Source organism: Sceloporus undulatus, chromosome 1 (assembly GCF_019175285.1).
Source record: "Sceloporus undulatus isolate JIND9_A2432 ecotype Alabama chromosome 1, SceUnd_v1.1, whole genome shotgun sequence".
Lineage (NCBI taxonomy): Eukaryota > Metazoa > Chordata > Lepidosauria > Squamata > Phrynosomatidae > Sceloporus > Sceloporus undulatus.
Genome location: NC_056522.1, coordinates 184,226,751 through 184,248,702, shown reverse-complemented (window position 1 = coordinate 184,248,702; position 21,952 = coordinate 184,226,751). Strand labels below are relative to the sequence as shown.

The following is a 21,952-nucleotide window of genomic DNA, read 5'->3' as shown; positions in this document are numbered from 1 at the left end:
AGAAGTGCAACATGTTTTTAAAAGGTTCAGACTAAGTCAACACTTAGACAGCTAGGAAACATGGTTTTTCCAAAGGATCAAGTAGTGTATCTTTCGTTGTGAGCAGAGCCACCTCAGGTTTTTGTGTTGAAACATAAGAACATGTTAAGGCAGAGCTAGTGAACTTTTTGGCCCTGTAGATGTTTTGGACTACAATTCCTACAGTCCCTTACCACTGTCCATATTGAGTAGTGAGTTTTAAGCCAAAACATCTGAAATGTTTTATCCATGCCCTATGGATAATGTGTATTGTTAAAGTCTACCAATGAAACTGAACATTTCTCTTACATCTAGTAGATCTGTTGTCAGACACAGGATTTAGTATGAGTTATTTGACAGTGGAATGGACTACCTACAAAGTTATGTTCTTGCCTTTGTTGAAGGTTATTAAACAGAGTCTTGAAAAACTATCTATCATGGATTCTGAAGTAGTGGATTTCTTTTATTCGTGGTTGGAGTAGGTGATCCCTGAGTTTTTAAAAATCTGGATTGGATTCATACTTATCCATACTTTGAGTGCACACTAATATCAATGAGACATAATGTAATAATGACTGATGTAGAACCTATGGATTTCAATAAGTCTATTCTTAGGGGCATGGTGGCTTAGTGATTAAGATACCAATTCTGACTATTGTAGGATCAGAAGGTGGCAGTTCAAGGCCCAAGTGCTATGCAATGAGGTGAGCTCCCATCACTAGTCACAGCTTCTGTCAACCTAGCAGTTCAAGAGCAAATGCAAGTAAGTAAATAGGTAGCATGTCAGTGGGAGGGTAACAGCATTCTGTGCAGTCATGCTGGCCACATGATCACCGGAATACTCTTCAGACAACACTAGCTCTTTGGCTTACTAATAAAGGTGGGCACCATCCCTATACCGTGAAACCTCATCTTATGCGGGGGATCTGTTCCGGAAACCCCCCCCCCCCCCCTTAAGGTGAATTCCGCCTATGCTCAAGCCCTATTCAAGTGACTGGGGCTCATGCATGCGGCAGCATGGCCACCATGGGCGTGCACCCCATTCATTTGAATGCAACGCACCGCCCCTTGCGCCCTGTGTGCTCCCACGTGGCTTGAGCACGTATGCTCAATCAGCGTATAACACGGGCACACTGTAGTTGGTTATGATTAGAAATTCATGTCAAGGGGAAACCTTTACCTTTTTATTATTCTAAGCATAAACAAGACTGGATTCATCTCCAGATGCAAAGTGCATTTTTATGTGGAAAAGTGCCCAAAATATTTTTTTTTTTTTGGGGGGGGGGGAGGTATTAAAACATCTAGTTGGTAGGATCTAAACATGTTTCTAAAAGATACAGATGCAGAATGATTTGATTATCCTATTCAACTGCCTAGATAAAAACTAAGCAAAATAACTATGCTGCCACTATGGTTTTAATGACTGAGAGTACAGCTCAAGCAACACAGGAAGCTAGCCATGCCAATTAATCACTGAGGAAACAGCACAGAAACAGCCATCTTGAAAACTACTATTTGTTGTATTAAAATATTAATGGATTAGATCCCCCTCGGGCATATGTTTATCTCAAGTTAAACACTTGGCTATGCTGAGAAGATTCTCCCCCAACATTTCACCTGCAAAGTACTTACTTATTAAAATATTTGCATGTCATCCTACACCATGAAAGCTCACAGTCGGTTTCCCCCCAATATCTATCCTTACATCTCAAACATCTTGAAGGAGATTTTCTGTGTACAGCTGGATATCCAGTGATCGCCCCCCCCCCCACCTCTGCTGATGCTGATATTGTAAACATGGAGTAAAACTAGCCTGTTAAGCATAATGTTGAGGGTAGTGCTATTTGGTACATGAATTTATATCCAAATTACCTGTAACAATGCCTGAATAGGGCTTAGCCATTATGGATAAAACTGAAACAAACACCTACAGACCTATGGCCTCGTATTTTATAATGGCAAGTATGCCATTACAATGCAACTGTTTTAAACAACACTATTAACAACTAATTGCCCTCAGTTTCTGCTACTGAACAATGCATCTTGGGAATCAGAATTATATCTATTCCATGAAAATCAAGGATGCTAAACCCTCTTAGCTGGACATCTACTGCAGGGTTATTTGATCTGTGATCTGGAGTAAAACAGAACAAAACAGGTCAATCAGGCAGTCTTGCCACACTGTCTTTACAACAGCCATAAGGGCACTACAGTAACTCCTGCACTCAACACAGTGTATCAAAAATCAATAACTAGAATCAAAGGATGAAAACTAGAAATCTTTCCTATTGGTCCTTATTAACACACATGGCAGACATCAAGGAATGGGCATTGCATTAATTCTTAAGAACACAAATTAGGTTTATGGAGCACCAACATAGAAGAGTATACAATGTAAGTTTTGATAAGACTTTGAGTTACTCATAATATACTTTGGTTAAAAATTATGAAAGGAAATTTATGACACTTAGAAGGAGAGGGAACATGCAGATTTATGCAATCCTTGACAAAACCAGCATTCCTCTATAAACCAGCAATGGTTAAACTGCTGAAGAAATGGAAGTAGTTCAGAATGTGACTGTGGGTCTCTCTACAGAAAATGAAACAAACCCATAACAAGAAGGAAAAAGGAGTCAAAGAAAGGAGGTATCTAACAGTGCCTGCTGAAATAGTTCAATGTAAATTTTTGTAACCTCTGGAGTCCATGAAAGCTAAATAAAAATGAATATATATATTAAGATTTCCAAGTCCTGCTTTGAACATTAAAAACAACCAGTTTCTACAGTTCTTTTGTTAAAACTTTTGCAAACACTGCTTTTATGTTAATGTGGCTGTAGTCCAACCACAGATATTTTTCAAATATGATTTTCCAAACTCTGTTTTTAATTGTTTCCTCCCATTAACCAGTGGCTTTCAGTGGCTTTCCTTTTTAACAGTCAAACTGTGGAATGCTCCCTCATCTCCAAAACTATGATCAGCATGTTTGGGGTTCAGAAAAATAATGACAACAATGACTAACAAGGCAGCAGAGACTAACAGGGCAATGCTACTCATTCATGTCTATTCAGTCTTTTGATGTTAAAGAGATTTACAGCTTCAAAATGTTAAAAATCTAACATCTTATAGTCAATGTTTCACAATTATTGAGGGAGCAGACAAAAAAGAAAGAGTGAAGAAACAGAGAAGGAGAGCAGAAGAAAGAAGGTGATGAGTGTAGCTAAGAGAGATGGGGATAGGAGAAAAAAGAGAGAATGAGGGGAAGAAGGGAGAAAACAAATGTAGTCGGAGGACTGAGTAGCAAGGGAAGGAAAAAGAGGACAAGAAGGAAGGACAATGGGAAGCATGGAATACAGGAGAAGATTACAGCTAGTAGAGATGAAAAAGTGGGAGTACAGATAAAGAGAGAGAAAAGAAAGACAAAAAGTTTGGCCATGTTTGACTAGACAGAGAGAAAATGGCAAAACTGGGAATTAAAAATCAACTTTCTAAGCAGAACTGAAGAAAAGGGGCATTTATACTATGTTTTTTGTCTAACAAGGATACAACTCACCCACGTCTCTCCCCATTAAAAGCTGGGTGAGAGAGCTGAGAACAGAACTAATAAAGCTAACAAACATTAAATTGGGTGAATCCTGAACTACTACTGTATTCAGCTATGACTAATGCAGCAAATGCTGAGACAATATTCTCTTGTGTGGACCACTCCATTCTTCAGAGCACTGGTGCTGCCCATAACATGGGAAACTCTGAGAGACAAAGCAACCACTTTGAAGCAGCCTACAGCAACAAGTGCCAGCAGCACACATTTGTTGAAAAAAAATATTTTCAAAACAGTGCTCTTACCCTGAGATTTCTTTCCTGATCCTGAGACTTTGAGAAAAAGGGCAGGGTACCTGAAACCTGAGAATCCTACCGGAAAGACCTTCTGTTTGTGACCTTGTACTGAATATTTTGAGATGGGATTGTTTACGTCTCCTGAAGGTCTTTCCAAATGTGAATCCCAATGTGTTACGTGCAAATGGTGCATTGTGCAAAAGCCACTATTTTACACTTGCACCATTTGAGAGATCAGCTCATGTTGGCATTGTGGATAAATAGTGCATTTTTTTTTCACCACAATATAGAGCCAGAGCAATACCTTCATGGCACTTTTAGTATATGATTGATTCCATAGAAAGCTGATTCCCACCCTCCCTTTTACTCAGAAGGCAAAGAGCAGCTATGCTTCAGCAGCTCCAAGAACGCACAGCACTGCATAATACTGAAACTTCAGGTTTATAACTGAAGTCATAAAATCCACTCAATTTCAATAGATTTATGCCAATAAATAAGACATTTCAGCACATGGCCCCAGTCATCAAAATCAGATTTTCACTAAAAGACTTCCCTAAATCACTGCCAATCTGCATCTGATTTTTCTCAGCTGTTAAATAATCTGAATGCTAAGTACAGTCATAACTTTCCTTGATTAGGAACCCTACCTTCCTTAGACTTTAGCATGCAGGCTAGCTAAATGCCAAAGGAATCTTTGTTTCAGATCATAAATGCACACTTTAGACTTTAAATAAACCAATAACTGGATTGCAATTAATATTACATTAGAATCCTCCAACCTGGTGATCTCTATATGTGCTGGACTATAACTCCCACCATCCATGTTTGTTAAAGGTGATGCCAGTTATAGTACTATGCATCTGGTAGACTGCAGGTTAGCAATGGCTGCATTACATATTTATACTTTCTTCTGGGATATTAGTGGTTAAGATATGTGTGGAAAGGGGAGGGAGGTGTAGCTCAGCACACCTAAAAATAGTGGAAAATGTGAATCTGGAAGGGAGTTCTATCTCTTACATGAGGTAAAACTGTCATTGAAAAGACAGCTTACCTAGTACAGTGACTCCTCCATTTTCTCGCGGATCCATTCTGGACCCCCCCCACACAAAAATCCCATAAATCGCCAATATTCAAGCCCCATTGGCTTGAATGGCAGTGCACACCCATGGGCACTCGTGGGCGTGTGCCATGGGGAGTGCCCCATTTTGTCTCCTTCCATTTGCCACCTGTGAACGGGTGAGGGATGTGGACTCCAAGTCCACAAAAATGGAGGTGCGATTGTACTGAGAAGCTAGCAACTGAATGAGGATCAGATGAGCCCTAGACACATGTAGCATTTAAGAGTTTCTCATACTTAAGAAACATCAACAAAAGTAACAGAAACCCCAGAAGCAGTGCTGACGATATTCTGAAATGCTGTATATTCCTTAATTGCCCTGATGGAGAAGTAACACTTCTTAAGAATTTTTTAGGTGATAGCTATTTTCCTGTGTTGTCACAAAACCTTTATAAAGAGCTTTGGGGGACGTTAAAGACTAACAAGTTTTACCGGGCATCTGCTTTCAGAGGCTTCAGGCTGAAATCCAGGTCAGAGCCCATGCCAACTTATGCCAGATAAAATTCATTAGCCATTAAATTGCCGTAAAAATCTTTGTCATTTTAAAAAGATATTGTTTAGAAACTGAGGGACAGAAGAAACTTACCTTGTAAATGAATATCTAAGTATTTCAAGATTCTTGATCCATATCTTCTATATCCATGTTTTGGAGTACACTCTACAGCTGCCACATCTGAAAAAAGCATTAATGGGAAATATGAACCCCAGCATAGTACATGGGAACATAGCCCAGGAGGTACCTGGAAACCAACATGGCCACTCAACTGTGGACTTTAAGACATATTTCAAATCTTCTTTCAGTTTCCTATCTCTACAAAGGTGTCACACTGCACCATATAACAGAAATCAATATATAGCACCATTTGGAAAACAGTTAAGGTATTTTGCAAGATGGATGAGCTGATTTACTGTACATGATTATAATCATACATTTTTATAACTTGGATAAATGCTTTTAAATATCAGCTCAGGTTTTGCCTGTTCGGACATGGTACCACTAAACCTTGTTGTTGTTTTTTTAAAATCTTTGGAATGCCTAGAAATAAACAGGAAAAAAGAAACCTCTCTTGATTTAATAGACGTAGTTAACTGAAGTTCACATAGCACTAGGACACATGGGAGAAAGACAAGGAACACTCTACATCTTGGGAATGAGCTTCTTGATTCCATTCTGGTTTCAGTATTTTCTAGGTAGGAAAGATTGGATGAAGTTGACTCAGCCAGCATAAGAGTCCACAGAAGCACCAGTAACAAGTAGGAGGAAATTCAGATCCTCCTTCTAACTTCCCCATCCCCGTCTCTTCTAACAATACAGATTAAAAAGAGAGACGTGAAGGTGTAGGTGATCCATTTTGGCTCAGCCATAATAGGGCTATGTGGAACATGTACCATATTAAAGGTATGCGTTTGCATCCATCTGTATCTAAGAGGCAACAGAATCTAGCTTGTATCATCACTACTGTGTCTGGTTTCTCTCTTTGTCTGTTCACATTACACAAACCTCCAAAGCTGGCATTAGCTGGCATAGATTCCCATCCACCTGTTTCTCAGTGTACACACTGTACTGCTAGCAAGCTATCATGACAAACAAACACAAATCTGCTCAATTAACTGAGAAATGAGGCAATTTCTGTCTTTCCATACTCAAAGTTGCTACTTTAAAAAACAAACTTAAAATTTATTGACTCAGACCTATGGTTCCTAGCTATGCTAAAACAGATAAATGTCTTAAGATGTTGCAGAACTTTCTCAATGTTTGCTCTCATACATGGAAATTTCCTTCCAAGGGAGACTCAAGCATTATATTATATTATATTATATTATATTATATTATATTATATTATGGTGGGCTTTCAGTTGTATATATTTACTCTTCAGTAGTTTTTCTAGTTCTTTCATAGCTGTCCTTTCCATTCCCAATCTTCTTCTTATTGCCTGACTTCAGTCATCAGTCCTGTCTATATTTGATCCTAGGTATGGGAATTTTTTAACTATCTTGATTTTCTCATTGTCTAGATTGAATATCTGTACCTCTTCTGTGTTCATAATACTCGCTTTCTTTATGGTCAGCACTAAACCTGCCTTTGCAGTTTCATCTTTGACCCTTATTAGCCGTTCCAAGTCTGTTATACTTTCTGCCAACTTTATGGTATCATAAAATTGTCAAGGAAAAAGCAACATGGGATATACAGTAAATGAAATAAAACATGTATGTGAGAGTCAGGGTGACTCAGCAGAAGCCAATTGAGAACCACACAGGTGTAAATGGTAATACAATTAACAAGTCCTAACTGCCAAGGACAAGAAATGTAAAGTGGATAATTGGACACACCTGACAATTGTTAAGTGGTCAAGGCTGAGATGATGAAATCATTAATTGTAGGATGAACCAAGAGAACCAATGAGAATGGTGTACATGCCTACTGGGTGGAAACAGACAAACAGTGGGTGGTACCATGCATTGACTATAATAATGACTATGCATCCCAATGTATTTTGTGGGTTGTAGAGTGGATTGTAGTAGTAGAGTGAGGAGTAGAATATTGTTGTGTTGGATAGTTTTGGAGCTGTATATAGTAGAATAAAGTAGATCTTTTATTTAAGACTACTGAGTTGTCTGGTGTCTTGGGTGAAGCTACAAGAGCCAGCTGGATCCTGAAGAAGGGTGAAGACTTCTGTGGAAGCAAGAGTGAGAAGGTTTGGAGAATTTGTCAGGGTCTTCAGCCTGTTCTCTGTAACTCTTGCTAAGCTATAACCACTGGCCAAAACTGGTCAGCGCGGTGCACAACCAGGTGGTGAGTTCGAGCCAGAGGTGAAGAGCTACAACTCCCATCATCCCTGACAAAAATACCTTACTGTTGGTATGTATCAGGTGTAGATCTCTTTACATGTGACCTTAGAAAATAGTGTACTTTCAGTTGTAGACATTTTTGTTAAATATAAGACATGTATATGCTATGCTCTTTACGTTAGTACAAATATTCCAATAAAATAATTTAAACATAAATCTTGAATGTGTTTGACTATAATTTAAACCCAGCATACTAAGGCTGGCATCCTATTAGGGACATCCACATGAGTACGTTTCCCATATGCTTGTGCACATCCTTTTGGGGGCACTGCTGGGATCAGCATTCTCTTCCTTCCTCCACAGCATCCAACACCCATCCACCTGACCCTCTGAACCCCATGAACCATTCCCTGGTTTGTGGGGAGCAGGTAGGAACACAGAAGCATCTCCCCATAGGGAAATGCAAAATAATGCCATCAGCACTGAGATCCACCTCTGGGGTCTCAGCAGCTCTGTAATCATTTTGTGTCTGGCTATGAGAAAGTAGCCAGATATTTCAATTAACTTGCCTGCTCCTCATAAAGCTGGAAATGTCCATGCAGGGGACTTCAGAAGTTGCTAAGCCAAGCACAGGTCTTCATGCAGACCTACTATGTTATGCTGAGCCATACAGGATTTCAGCCTAAGAATCCATTTTGACTCTTTCTGAAACACCAGCATCACTGATTGTGTCAGTCAGATCAACATGGAAAGAAGGATGGATGAACATATCCCTTTTACTTTCTCCCATGCTCGTTTTATTTTTATCTCAAATGCTTTTGATCCCAAACTATCTTGCATAAACTTTACCTCACAGTAAGTAAGCAATAAATAATGACCAACTCTGCTTTTTAAGCATCCATCTGCACTTGGATCACTGAAAAAACAATCCCCCTAACCAGGGCTGCCACATCTGATAGTCCTGATGAGAAATCTGTACTAGGCAAGAGACTACTGTCAGAATGGAACAGAGAGAGACATAATGGTTGCCAATCAGCAAAAGGGTCAGGCAAAGCTGCATCCTTTCACCTTCTCTGTTCAACTTGTATGCAGAAAATATCACAGGAAGAGCAGGTTTAGACTCAGAAGAAGGGGGAGTGAAGATAGAAGGAAGGGATATTCTAAGATATGCAGATGACACCATATTACTAGCAGAAAACATCACAGACCTGGAGCAACTACTAAGGAAGATCAAGGAAGAAAATGCAATGGGAGGATTACTGCTGAACATTAAAAAAATGACTATGCAGGATCTACACAAATTCAACCTAGAAAATGAGAAAATAGAAATAGTAAAAGAGTTCTCATACCTTGAATCAAACATTGACCAGAATGGGGGCTGCAGTCAAGAAATCAGAAGACTAGGAATGGAGAGGGTAGCTATGAAAGAACTAGAAAAGATCCTAAAGTGTAAAAATATATAACTGAGCATGAAAGTTAAAATCGTATGAGCCATTGTATTCCCTATCACCATGTATGGGTGTGAGAGCTGGAAAATGAAGGAAGCTGATAAAAGGAAAATCATTTGAGATGTGGTGCTGGAGAAGAGTACTGAGTATACTGTGGACAGCAAAAAGACAAACAAATGAGCCTAGAACAGATCAAGCCTGAAAACTCCCTGGAAGCCAAGATGATTAAGTTGAGACTGTTGTACTTTGATCACATCAAGGGGAGGCACAACTCCCTGGAAAAGACAATAATGCTAGGAACGATAGAGGGATGTAGAAAGACAAGACCTAACGCTAGTTGGATATCAAGGAGGTCACAGGTATGAATTTGCAGGACCGAAACAGAGCAGTGGAAGATATGGAGTCTTGGAGGTGTGTCATGCACACAGTCGCCATTAGTTGGGATCAACTTAAAGGCAGTTAACAACAACAACAACAACAACAACAATTGCCAACCAAATGTTTAAGGTGACCTTCAAACCTTCTCCAGTTTCAGAACATAAGAAAGCTTAGGTCTGGTTAGAAATGGAAATAATATTTTAAATATTCAGAAAATTGTTTTTACAAACATGTGGTTGAGAAACCCTGATGAGCAAAATCATGGACTGATTAAAATCTCTGCAGTTTGGGACTTATTCTATGCAAAATTCACACATGGCTGATTTGCACAAAAAACTAGCATTTTCTGTGCAGAAAGCAGACTTTTCTGTGCAAGAATTAATATTTCTCATTGAAATATTATTTTCTATGCAGAAAGTGTGTAGAAAATGTTTCTTAGCAAAACAACCATGTGTGTATTTTGTGCAGAATAAGTCCCGAATTGCAAATAGCCTCCAAAATGTCAGTATTTTCAAAGACTTTCTTGCAGAAGGCGGAGAAAATCCTGAAATTACTCATCACTACCTTTGAGAAGAAACCAAGTGAAGAATTACATTCTTATATGCTATTAACAGCTGAATAGGAGACAGCCATGAAGAGAATATGAAGATATTCTGGTAGGGCTAGGAAAGATTTGTGCATGAAACCCTAGAGAGCCATTGCTGCCAATCAGACTTGACAGGATGCAGCTAAAATCTAGCTCCTAGGTAGACCAATGATCTGACTCAGTATCAGGCAGCTTCCTATGTTTCTATATTAATCACAACCATAAAGTGATATAAGTCACCCTTAGTGGAGTTGAAAGGGAAAACACAATCATAGCAAGCTATCCTTACTGTGACCTCTGTTCCATGGCACTGAAACAGTGTTCACCATAGGCAAGGCGCTGTCATAAAGCATACTTCTGTTTAGTTAAATAGCAAGGATCCTGATCTATTCCACCCCCCTTTCCCCACTAAGAGCATCACCAGAGGTATCTCCTGAGTTTATTTCAGTATGCTCTAATATACTGAGAATTATATTGAGGAAATATGTCATGCATTCAAATAGTGATAATCAGTTCAGTATCTTTGGTCAAAGTCTCCCTTTCACTATGTGGGTTCATGGGAAAAGAATGACCACAGCATGTTTGTGTAGTATCTGGGCTAAGCACAAGAAAAGGGATTATTCCAGTCAGTTCACTTGCCAAGTGTCATTTGCAAATCTGGGAATAAATCAAGCAAGACTGGCTTTGTATTTGTGCTATTGAGATTTCTCAGACTCTGGTGCATATATACAAAAAGCAATATACGTATTCCAGAATTCCTCAGATATCTACTGGGTCAAAGGGAAGCACATGTTGTTGTTTTTGCTTGAGGTCTATTCTTTAATTAGGTCTTTTATTCCAGACTTTTCCAAGAAAGAAAAAAACAAGCTGTCCTAAAAATGTGTTTCCAAGTACATTTTCAAAGTGCAACACCTCAGATAGAAGTGTTCCCATGAGAGGAGAGGAGAGGAGAGAAAACACACACAGCAGGAAACTTTATCTTTGATGAACATCATTTCAAAATGATACTATGATGAATTGATTTAAATAAATTCCCATTCAAAGGAGCGACATTTCTATCCTTGAAGGAGAATCCTTCCTATACTCAAGATTCATAAAGGAAAGATGGCCATATAAACAAGAGCACTGCTGTATACTGACTGGCCTAGACTACAGCAAATAATTCACAAAATGAGTAAGATGTGCTTGCTGAGGAATGACTCTTTTCCTTCCAGATTGTTGCTGGGTATAACCAGAATTCATCCATCCACAGGCCAAAAAGCTGGCTAAAGCTATATTAAAAATGAGCAGTACTAATTCATTGGTTAGGTTCCAAAATGAGCAATATCAAGAAATTGTGGCTGCTTAATCATAGACTTTCAAATATAATAGCAGGACTGTGTTGGCATCTGGCACCCTTGGGCAAATTTCTGGACCTGGTAAGATTCATTCCTGATGCCTGCTCTAGGGGTTAGGGATGGGGAGTGCACCCAGGTATATTTGTGTAGCTGGACCTATAGCAATGAGGTCATTTTCCAGGACTTCCAGAATCCCCCTGAGTAGACCTAGAGGATCCCTGTTGCTCTGCACCCAGCTACAGGAACTTACCTGGAGGCTTCTCCTTTACACACACACACACCACTGCTAAATGGCTATATAAGCAGAAGTGGATGATAATGTCATCTACTACATCTCACCCCATGTCTCCCAATTCCCTCTATCCCCATTTGCAATTCTCATAGTAACTAGGTGGGAAATTATTTTCCCCCCAACAATATATTGCTGTGAACTATCCCCATTGTAATATTTTGGTATGGCCCAGTCTGGGGTGAACAATTAAGACCCATTCATTTAATAAAATATCTCCCGATGGAGACACAAATTGCCAGAAATGGTCCGTTGATATGGCTCACCTCCGCAGTCTGCAATTTTGGTCTTTCCTTGGGAAACAAGACTGTGGGTACTATCATAGTGAATACTAGCATTTCAGAATCCACCACTGTCCATTTTTAGAGAAAAGGGGTCCATCAGATGATACTTTCCCTAAGTCCTTCTCTGACCTGATGTCAAATGTGCATCAGAGCTCTACTGGATCAGACCAATATTTTATCTAGTCTATCTAGTCCAGCAGCATCCTGTTTTGAAAAGTGGTCAGTTGGATCCTTTCAGGAAGCCCACTGCAAGGTATGAAAGCAACAGTAACTCCCTCTCACTGTGTGTTCTTATGGCAACCAGTACTGACAGGTATGTTTCCTCTGAACCATGTAGCAACAATGTCTTAGTACTATTTCAGTGACTATGTATCATGACCAAATGATAAATCAACCCATAACGTATGAGTTGTTGTTGTATCATGAATTGTTGTGCAATATAACACATCAGCTCACCATCTTATGTAGCAATTGGTCGGACACATCCGTCCACTATAAACGTTATCATCCCACTTCAATGCCACCAGCACATCTTTTGGTAGCAAAATCCATACATTAATCAACAGTATCCTTCCACCTCAGTTACAACCATCTAGTGACCGGCTGTGGTCCCTCAGTGATGAAACACTAATTTATACATTTTATGTTTAAAGTAACAGCACTATCCATACACTTCATATTTACCTTAAAACAGACTCCTTTAGTTATGAAAATCAGTACTGGGCAGAATCTTGGCTGCAGTCTTAAAAGGACTACTTCATGTCTGTTTTTAATTACATGGTGAGATGAGAGAGTGAAACTGAGATGGAAATATCTTATAAGTGGATCATCTTATGCAACTGGGGAGGGGCAAGTGAAAGGGAGACAAACCAGTGACATTTGTCAGCTAAAGAATGTTCGAGTTTGCTTAGCTGTCAAGCTATCACTCAGAACAAAAATAGACAATGTGCTATGCCAGGAACAGTTTTGTTATTCAAGGAAGAATAAGGTTATTCAGTGAAACTGTTCTTCCATATCTATTCTCTTCCTCCATGTGAACCTTTTAGCAGTTTCCATTGCTATTGAATTTGAATCAGAAGAAGAAGTGACCCAATGTGTTGTCTGGTTGTATTTCTTACTGCAGTGGTCACCTGAAGAAAATTGGTTCATGTTTGTCTTGACTGAATGCTTTGATATTATAAACAAAAGGAAAACCAAACAAAAACAAAAATTGAACACTGAAGATTTGAACGGGAGATGGGACCTACCCTGGTCCCCAGTATGTACATTTTCTATGTTTGGAAAATTACTATTAGCACTACTACTAGCAGCAGTAGCAAAAAGGAAGGATTCCTTTCTGAAATCTAAACTGGTGCAGCCCAGGGACAAGCTGATTATAGATATAGATTAGTTCATTCTATAACACTTAAAGTAAAAAATTCAACTGACAGACTAAATAGGTCCTCCAAAAACAGGGCAGATACAGGCCAGCCACCAATCAACAGTTTATGGTCTTCTGCTATACTACAACCACATTTTTTAATTTTGGCTTTATGTCTGCCAGAGCAACTTTTGTGTAAGTCCCAGAACCTTATCTCACAGGGCTCCTGGAACGGTACAAAAGGGGCCGGGAAGGGAACAGAATGAGCGAGGGACACATTTTACCACAGTTCTCAAAACAGTTCTCAAAAATCTCCTCCTCTGGGATGGATGGGCAATGGATAGGAAACAGATGGAGAATGGAACGAGGACTTCCGACGGTGGCGGCATTCTGTGTGCAGTAAAATGTGTCCCTCACTTATTCCTCATTCATCCCTCACTCGTTCCATTCCCTTCCCAGCTCCTTTTGTACCAGCCCTGTATGATAAGGCAACCAAACTGTAAGGATTCTTATCAGTCCAGAATTCTGTTTGGCAAGGTTTCCTGACACCTGACAAAAATGTTTTTGACCATTCTTTTGGAATGTCTACCAATATTCTTTCCATATCAATAGAGGAAGAAGTGGTTCTTGTACTGCACACAATAGGCCAGATACACTGCACACAGTCCTCCTTTAACAATTGTTCTCTGTGTTCATGAATCCTATATTACAGAACACTTTATTTGAAATCATTATTTCTTTTAAGATGTGTGCAGAGTCCAGACCATTTCCAGCTGTAATGTTAAAAATAACAAACCATAATGAGGGAGAGCAAGGAGGGGTCCTGGATAGTGCTGTTCCTTTAAACAGCATCACCACTTAACTCTTGGATCCCAGACAGAGTATGTGTGTAGGTTTCCCAAGTCATACTCTTCTTGCTATGGTAAAATGGGCTGTATTTCTATATAGATTAGAGCAACATTTTCCATATTTGTATATAGCAATCTTTAAATCAGCATATGCAAATTTTATGCAAATCTGTATCATGTTGTTATTGTGGGTAGCCCATGTGTAAGCAGCCACAGGTGTTAGGGCTGCCCTATCTTTTTCAAAATTGCACACCATCTGTGGTGTTATTTTACCTTGCAACCAAAAATCCAAATATATAATTGGTCATATACAAGAAGAAAGAGAAAGGCCTTTTTAAATCTCTCTGTCCCTCTCCACCCACCCATTCCACCCCATTCCCACCTTGAGATCATTTTGTGTCTTGGTGTAGAAAGCCTCTGTTTACATGCAGCAAATGAGGCAGGAAAAAGGCGTCTGTAAAATAGTAACCAAAGAGATGCTTCCTGTGTGAGCAGTGACTGCAAAATTAATGTCTAATTGTGGGTGCAAAATATCTTCCCCAAACATTTTGTGAATCCAATTTAGATGCACAACCAAGCATGCAAAATCCTTATTACATACAGGGCTGGATACTTAAGGAGAGTGTTATCTGCACAGGAAAATTACAGCTTTCTATAAACATCCAGCCACATATCTCTGTGACCAGCTCTAAATGGCCAAAATCTACAAAGCCTCTGGCAGAACAAGAGAACTGACCTTCCAACTGAGACGTTTAATATACATTTGATTTTCTTGATCTTGAGAATTCAGACCTACTTATAAAATGTGCATATCAAGACATAAACCCGTTACAAACGGGCACCCTAGGACGGACTCAGTCCGTGCTAGGGTTAGAAAGGAGTGTCTCTTCCAGACGCCCCTAACCCTAGCATGGACTGAGTCCGCAACAAATGACAGTGGCCATTCCACACGGCCGCCACCATCTTGACGTAATGGACAGTCTCGCACTCCCCAGAAATGACGCTGTGAGTGCGAGACTAGAGCCTCGTGGCGTCTCTTCCAGGGAGCAAGAAGGAGAGCGATTTTTGCGCTCCTTCTTGGCAGCGTCCGGGAACCACGCCGTTTGGCTGCTGTGATTCCCGGACGCTGCAACAGGTGGCAGCGCGAGATGGCCCTAACACGCCATAATATTTATTTATGTATTTTCTAGCCCTCCTTTCTCTCATCACTGGATTGAAGGTAATTTACAAAAAGTTAAAACAAAGTAAAGCTATAATCTTATAAATTTTTTCTTTAAAAAGCAAATAAACAATTTAATTAAAACACTTCATTAGAACAGTTTAAAATACATTCAGAACATAATAGAAAAACATAAAAGCACAGTATACCCCACTGAAAGGCACTTCTGATACAAGGACTTAAGAGCCAAAGAGCTGTCTAAATAAAAATATGTCTTTGCCTGCTGGCAGAAAGAAAACACAAGTGAGCCAATCAAACCTCCCATAGAAGGGAGTTTCACAAACTGGGAGTAATCACCAAGAAGGCCCTCTTTTGTGTCATCACCAAGCATGCCTATGATGATGATGGGACTAAGAGGAAGCCCTCACCCAGAGATTTTAAAACATGGGCAGATTTATAAAGCAAATACAGGCCCCATATAGACAGGCCAAAATAAAGCTGCTTCAAGTCACTTTGGAGGTATACTGTTTAAATGATGCATGTGTATAAGAGTTCGGAAGTTGCTCCAAAGCTCTGCTCCAGTCCTTAGGACTGGAGCATGGCTTTAGCATGGCTTCCGGACTCTTAGTACGCATGCATCATTTAAACAGCATACCCCCAAAGCGACCTGAAGCAGCTTTATTTTGGCCTGTCTGCATGGGGCCAACAGTCTTTCAGATGGTCTGGACTCAAGCTCTGTGTGTGTGTGTGTGTGTGTGTGTGTGTGTGTGTGTGTGTGTGTACCTTCAAGTCACTTATACTTTTCATGTACAAGGAAGCTTCAGAGGTTGTTTTGCCAACTCCTATCTCACAAATATACCCTACAGCAGTGATTATCAAACAGTGCGGAAAACCCCCAGTGGAGGTACAAGAGTTTCTGTGGGTGGAGGGGGGGTGAGACTTGGGAGACCCTGTGCACTCCTCTTTCTCCTCTTGCCAAACTTTTTAATGTGTACAGTTTACACATGCATTAACTATTTAATGTATTTAAATAAATCTGTTCAAATTTGAATAATGTTACTTCCTTATAAAAATGAATACACATGAATGTGCAAATGAAAGTACGAACACTAAACAAGAAAAATATTTTTGTATATATACTACACTGAGTGGGGGACAAGTGGCGTCCGCAGGTAGATGTAAAGGGAGTCACAAGAATAAAAAGTTGGAGAACCATCAGGTAGAGCATTTGGTGTGCACTTGTGGTATCCCATTCAAGTACTAACAAGGGCTGTCCTGGTTAGCTTCCAAGATCAGACCAGATCTGGTGCATTTGGGTTATTTAGGCATCAGGTTGTACAGTGGTCCAATATTAGGTTGGGTCCAAAGACATACATGCATATGGAAAAAAAAACTATTAATAATATATAGACTCTCCATGACTTTGCTGGTGCAAATGTATAAAAAATGTTCTGCAAAAGCAGAACATCTTCATTTCACTTTGCTTGTACATTGCTCTGGCAAAAGATGTGAAACAGCCCTTCCATGACTAGACCCAATCCAGTCATTGACATTTCTGGGGAATACTCAACTATTTAACCTGAGCAAATCAGATTTAATTATTAGACGGCCTTAATGGAAGTTGAATTTTTCAGTCTTTTTGTAATTTGATTTTAAATCTCTTCAAGTATGTTGGGTTCAAACAAAGTCAGACTCTTTCCTCTGCCACAGTTAACCACAAAACTATCACTCCAGCTGAATGAACATATTTAGAATGTTGCAACCACCAAAAAATTGTTATTTGGGGCTTTATAGAAATGATTTTATCTGTACATGCTACACTTTAAAAACAAGGATGCAAATATATCACAATCCTGCATTTTTCCAAATCCCACCTGTATTCTCACCCTACTCTTGGTTTGTATGTATCAGATTAAGATACTTTAGCCCCACTGCCCTATGCTTTCTTCAACATGGGAACAGATGAGTGCTTATCCCCACCCTCTCAGTTTTGCTTTCCACAGGTGGAAAGTGATATAATAGATTCACCATATATCAAAGAATCCTAAAAAATCATATATCTTGATAATCTGCAGAGCTTCCACGTGAACAAGATACACAAGGAAAATAACAACAGAAGGGCCCCAGGCTTAGCTCTCCTCTGCTCTCATGTTGAACAAAATGCAGTGAGTAATGCCTGAACAGGTCTCTTAATGTTTCTCACAAGGGCATTCATGCCTTTTTGCTTCCTTGTTTGATGTTTTAAAAATGTACACATTTCCAAACATGTTGTCTCACAAAGAAACTTGGAAGGAGCAAAATGAATAAATACATTTAAGTTGCTTGGGTCCAACATAATTCCTAGCCATCGCTCTCAGAAAGCATATCAAGAGTGTAACAGAGGAGGACAGAACTTACAGACATGGCTTTTCTTAGCATGAAATACATGATGGATGCATTATCACTGCCAATACCTCCTGCCTGAGCTATATCAATACAGAAACCCATGGACAGCAAAAGAAATGCTTAAAAGGGTAGAAAAGGGCTTACTCTGTATCACCAGTGCTCACAGATCCATAATCAAGAAATAAAACAGCTGCATGTTAAGCTGTAACATTTCCTGCTAGTCTCTCACTATCTCCTTTCCCCATGAGATCTGTTTATAAAAACTGGACATACATGATGTGTAAGCTGCCCAACCAGAATCATCAGTTTCAAATAGGATGACCAAAGAACACAAGCCTGCACCTGTCTTGTATGCAGCAAGCTGCTTACTGCCTGGTCATTGTCCAGATAACTGCAGCCCAGGTTGTGCAATATATGATGTGTTTCCTGGATGCTGAAGTTTCCTGGACTGGCAAAGGAAGGAAGGAAGGAAGGAAGGAAGGAAGGAAGGAAGGAAGTTGCAAGAATGAAGAGTCAGTCAAAAATAGGGCCATGGGGAGATGAAGCCCTATTTTTCCTCTTGTGCCACTTTCTATCCAACCTCTCTCCCACCTGCTAGATAGAACAATATTTGTTTCATAAAATGCCACTTCTTATAATGAAACTTTCAAAGCAAATGGAAGCCAAGGAGTAGCTCTTTGGTAGGAACATAAAAAAGGTGGGGGGAAAGGGGGGAAAGTGAGTGGGGATGACTACAAGAAGATTCAGATCTCATTCCCATCTGCCACAGCCTTTCCTCTAAGTCCCCATTCTTTTCTTTCCATTTTTTAAAAGGGCCTTTAAAGGCTTTTAAACCTCAAAGAAAGGCAAAGAGAAACTCCCGCTGAAAAAAAAATTACCAAGAAAAACCCATGCAAGATTTACCTTAAGGTTGCCATAAGTCAGAAATGACTTGAAGGCACAGAACAAAATACAACATGTGGGAAATGCATTATTTATTCCAGATTTAATTGTTGGATTTTTACAGGCTACTAGCTGCATATTTGTGGGTTTAGGGATATGACGCTGCCATTGGTAGCTGGTATGTGAGTGGGGAAGTGAATCCATCTGCTTTAAGTTTTCTGCATCAACTTTATAGGAGATATCAAAAGTGCTGTCACTAACTCCCCAAATGGCTTCAGCACTTTGGACAATTCTTTAAGTTCAGAGTAAAACAGGGCATGGATTCACCACTCCACTGACATGGGAGTCACCAGCCATGACTGGTCATTGCCAAGGGACACCGCCAAGGGATCTTTCCTTTTGCAACTTTATTCTTCAAAAACCAGCAGATGCCAAACACATTTCTCTCCTTCATTTGGGAAATTTAATCATGTAAACTCAGATCTGGAAAAAAATATATGTATAACAGTATCCATATGCCACTCAATAACAAAGAACTCAGTAAAGCTTTTAAATCATCATGGAAAACATCATTCTCCCCTTTTCAAATGTGTGGTCACATCAGTTTAATGTAAACATCCAACCAACATTAAAAACCGTGGGCTGCTTTCCACATTTGAAAGTGGGAAGCAGCCTAAAATGTGGGAGGATGAATACAACAAATATATACTTGCAAGCCCATTATCAAGAGGCGACATTCATTGACAAGCTGTGCAAGTCAGGCTTTATTCTATTGTGCAGTTGGACACATTTTGTCCAGTTGGAAAATACAATCTGCAGTAGAACATAGGATTTTGTGCAGTTGGCAATATGGACCTATAATCAGGAGGAATTCTTAAATATATGAAAAAAGAGAGAAATAAATAAAATATTTAAATGACTACTATTATCTTGCTATTGCCATAAACTTGTGTGTTATTGGGACAACTACCTGTCTAGCCAGAGACATGCTGATCAGTTAATACTGAACTTTACAAATGAAAAGTTTACATTGGTATTCAACCTTTAAATGGCACTGCCAATACAGAGTAACCTACATGATTGTGCCACATGTCATACACTCTCAAGACAAAATTTCCTAAGTTTCAAGATGGCAACGGGACAAAAAGGCTTACAGCACAGTAACCCCTGGTGCTAGTGTAAAATAGAACACTGACTTCCAACAAGCCATTGGTCCTAGCCAGCTTAGTACTATCTACTCTGATTGGAATCAGATCTCCAGAATCTCAGACAGAGGTCACTCCCATCATCTGATATTTCATTCTTTTAAATGCAGAGACTGAAACTAGGGAGGCAGTTACAGCACTGATATCACTTCGACTATCATGGAACCATCTTACAGAATCCTGGAATTTATAGTTTCATGAGGAACTTAGAACTTTTTGTTAGAGAGCTCTAGAGCGGTAGGTCTCTAGCAAAGAATTTGAAGTACCTACCAAAGTAAAAATCCTAGGATATCATCAGGTGAAACCATAACAGTTAAAGTAGTATCAAATGCCTGTGACAAGACACTGTAGATACACCCCAATTTGCTTCTGTGTGTGGAATGGTGGGCTTTTTGTTTTTTGCTTCAGATAGTAAAATTTCTGGGCATCCTCAGACTTTCTACATGCAAAGCATGTGTTCTTCCAGTGGTGTATCACCCTTCTGCTAATGTAGATTCGGGGGGAGTTATAACCTGATTGCCATATTCAAATAAAACTATGCATGGCATATGTCACACATACCTAGCCAACACTTTAACTCTTTTTTATAAAGTTGTGTGTGCCTATGCACATGTGCATGAGAGTATGCATGCATGTCTATGTACGATGCTACTGGTTCAAGAGAATCTTAATTCATCAGAAAATAAGAACATAAGGAAGAGTTATGTTGGGTTAGACCACAGGCCTGTCTAGTACAACATTATGTTCATTTGGTGGCCAAGCACATGCTTATGAGAAGTCCATAAACATGAGTGTGAGGCACCTCTTGCTCATGTTACCCAATAAGGCTTACTGCTGCCTCTGATTCTAGTGATTAGCATCCATGAATGATCTTATCCCCTATGAACTTGTCTAAACCTCTTTTAAAGGGCAGCCTGAATGTAACAGGGAGTTCTGTGCAGAAAGGCAATATTGGTTTGAACTCCTGTGAGCCATATATTCCTGCCACCACTGTAAAAGTTGACACACTGTTTCATTGCAGTGTGGTTGGAGCACCAAAAGAGCTTCAAAGATCAGTTGATCACAACAGCTAGCAGTTTGCATTGGAGCTTATGTAGCTCCATTTTTATTTGTTTTTGTACAAGGGATGGATGACTTTTTGATGAGTAATATGAACTTGTTGTTTGCTGTGGGCAACCATTCCACTGCTCTTTCCCTTTCACCTCCCTTGTGCTACCAGGCCCTTGAGCACAAGGGATATTTTTCAGCTCAAAACATTTTTTCCTTCCCACTGGATGAACTAATAAGAGCTGGTACTTTAGCTCCTGGGTGAAAGACCTGTTTTTAAACTTGCCTTTGTGAGCTGGGACATGAGAAATTCACTAGCATGGAAAATGTCGGGGGCCCTGACTTTAGGCTGTCACATAGACTGGGATGTGAATGGGGAAAAATTGTTACAAATACTTGGTTTTACTGAGCATACACACAGAGTGTACTTAATGCTATTCAGGAAAACAATCCACGGAGTAAAATGTATAGGTTTGGTTGGGACTTACTGGCCATGCAAAGACAATGGAATATAATTACTGTGAATGATTCCTAGCCCAGTTCTTTGTTCTGACAAGAGCCTGCCACTATAATAATGGTCACAGCATCCACAGTTCTGGAAAATAACAACTATTGGTGTGCCCTTATGTAAAAGACATGAAGACCTTTTCTTTTTCCTCAGGCATTTTCACAAAAGCGTAAATGCTTTTCAACCTTTGCAAACATTTTGCACCTATTTCTGCCTTTGCCTTTTTTTTTTTTTTTAAGTATGAGCTGCATTGCTTTTTATTTTTGTTCCTGGTTTAACTTAGTTTTATCATCCACTTTTTTGTTCCTATTTAATTTATTGTGGACTTCTTACAATTTTTAACATGTCTAAACATGGCCTGGTTATTAGGCAGTTTGAAAATGTAACATGTAAATAAATCACTATGGTTGTAGCGTATTCCCCGCCCCCAAAAAATCAGTAGTGTTTTCTGCTTTTGTTAATACTGTGTCTGTACA

The 21,952-nt window shown here is 39.5% G+C and overlaps 1 protein-coding gene across 3 annotated transcripts in view; it reads right to left on the bottom strand.

Annotated features, from left to right (window-relative positions):
• Positions 1-21,952, bottom strand: part of PAK5 (p21 (RAC1) activated kinase 5) — a 148,479-nt gene that overhangs the window by 117,074 nt on the left and 9,453 nt on the right. Inside the window, exon 2 of one of the 3 annotated variants that reach the window (XM_042445112.1) lies at positions 5,556-5,642. The gene's annotated coding sequence lies outside the window, so the exon portion shown is untranslated. Of the gene's footprint in view, positions 1-5,555; positions 5,645-21,952 lie in introns of those variants that run through there. The other 2 variants (XM_042445108.1, XM_042445109.1) reach the window with 2 other exon arrangements.